Consider the following 2,500-nt stretch of genomic DNA (forward strand, 5'->3'; position numbering starts at 1 on the left):
TTTACATCACCACGCTGGCCAGTGCGGATTGGTCACGGGGGAAGATTTTCGTCTGATCTCACTCAGCACACCAACCTAGTATGGATAGCCCAGACTAGTACAGCTTTGCTGATCTTGGCAATACGCCAACCCTTTCTCCACGTGATGCTATTAGCACTTAGAAAGATAGATATATATATATATATATATATATATATATATATATATATATATATATATATATATACATGTATACAACTATCTATATATTTAAAGTCTATGTATATATATATATATATATATATATATATATATATATATATATATATATATATATATATATATATATGCATATATATATAAATATATATATATGCATATATGTATAATTATTTTTTATATATATATATATATATATATATATATATATATATATATATATATATATATATATATATATATATATATACTGTATATGTAGTACATGACCATTATTCCTTTTATTGTCTTAAACTGGATTATTCTAGAAAAATATACACAAACCTTGTCCTTGTAGCAAGAGTAAACCACGAGAGCATTACGCTTACAAAAAGCCTACTGCTGACATTTCCATTTTTCACACACTAGTTTCGTCACCACTGGCTCTCGTATCTCCGGCCGCAACTTACACTAAAACATACACAGCGTTAATTAATTCCATCTCGAACGCATTATGGCGCTTCCTGGACATTAATTGCTTTCCGCTTTAATGCCTCTTACATTTCACACATCCGGGACAGTGTTGGGAGCTTTAGGTACTCTTTTACTTTGAGCTGCACAAAGTAATCCAGTTCTTTGGATCCTTTGCATTGAACCTTTGGTCTTCTACAGCAACCCTTTTCATCCATTCCATTTGCTCGTTTTCAATTTCTCCTTTCATTCTCCCCCCTTTTTTTTACTTCGATTGTAAGTTAGCGATCTCGACAAATTACTTAATAATGTTAATGATAATCCTCTCATTATTTGAACGCAATTGTTGTTACTGTTCTTAAAATGTTTTATTTTTCCCTGTTTCCTTTCCCCACTGGGCCATTTTCCCTGTTGGACCCCTTGGGCTTATAGCATCCTGCTTTACCAGCTAGGGTTGTAGCTTAGCAAGTAATAATAGAAATAATAAAAATTATAAAATGTATGCTTGAGTGCTACAACAAATTGAAAATTTATTAATGGATTTATTTTAAATTTGACTGTCATCTATGTGTCCTGGAAGTGCTATCTCCATATTGGGATATTTAAACAACAGAGCGATGAATTTGAATGAAGTCTTGCTAAGAGATAAGTTTTACGACAATGGCGAATATATCCGGATCTGAATCAAGAATATGTTTCCTTCCGTTAGCAGATGTTTTACCATTGGTATAGTCCTGAATTAACTAATTCATATATCTTGATATCGTGTCTAAGGAAAATGGGGCAAAGTTTATGTAGAGTATTGAACGCCTACATATTAACAATATGTAACAATATTAGTTAAACTATCGAGGAGATAGTACATGAAATTTCAATCGAGAGAGCAGACAGACGATTTAAAAAAAAATTACTTTTTTTTTTATTTCTTTTTTGTGAGCTCTCAGATCTTATCAAGAAATTGCTTTTAAATCAGTTCCTTCTATTTATATTTATTATTACTCGCAACAATGATTATTGCAATTTTCAATACACTATAGGTAGTACGTTGGTCAATGCACTAGCCACCCGCTAGAGAGTCATAGTGTCCTGTGACTGGCCAGATAATACTACATTGGATACATCTCTGGTTGCGGTTTATTTTCTCTTTGCTTACACATACGCTACGCTGAATAGTCTGGCCCATTCTTCACACATTCTCCTCTTTTTTTTTCCTTATACATCTGACAACGCTAAGATAACCGACAAATTCTTCTTCGTTCAAGGGATTAACTACTGCACAGTAATTGTTTAGTGATTACTTTCCATTTGGTAAATATAAAAGAAACTCTATAGCTATGGTAAGCAGCTCTTATAGGGGAAGGATACTCCAAAATCAAACCATTTTTCTCTAGTCTTGGGTAGTGCCATAGCCTCTGTACTATGGTCTTCCACTGTTTTTGGTTAAAATTCTCATGCTTGAGGGTACACTCGGGCTCACTACTCTATCCGTTTCCTTTCCTTACTGGGCTATTTTCCCTGTTGGAAACCTTGCGTTTCTAGCATCCTGCATTTCCAACTAGCGTTATTTGTGATTTGGAAGTTTATTATTATTATTATTATTATTATTATTATTATTATTATTATTAGCTAAGCTACAATCCTAGTTGGAAAAGCAAGATACTATAAGCCCAAGGGCTCCAAGAGGCAAAAATAGCCCAGTGAAGAAAGGAGGTAATGAAATAAATTAACAATATGAGAAATAACGAACAATTAGAATAAAATTTTTAAAAAACAGTAACAACATGAAAACAGATAAATTATATCATATATGAACAAAATAAATATCACTCCAAGTAAGAAATTATGCAGTGTC

The sequence above is a fragment of the Palaemon carinicauda genome, chromosome 5 (assembly GCF_036898095.1).
Source record: "Palaemon carinicauda isolate YSFRI2023 chromosome 5, ASM3689809v2, whole genome shotgun sequence".
Lineage (NCBI taxonomy): Eukaryota > Metazoa > Arthropoda > Malacostraca > Decapoda > Palaemonidae > Palaemon > Palaemon carinicauda.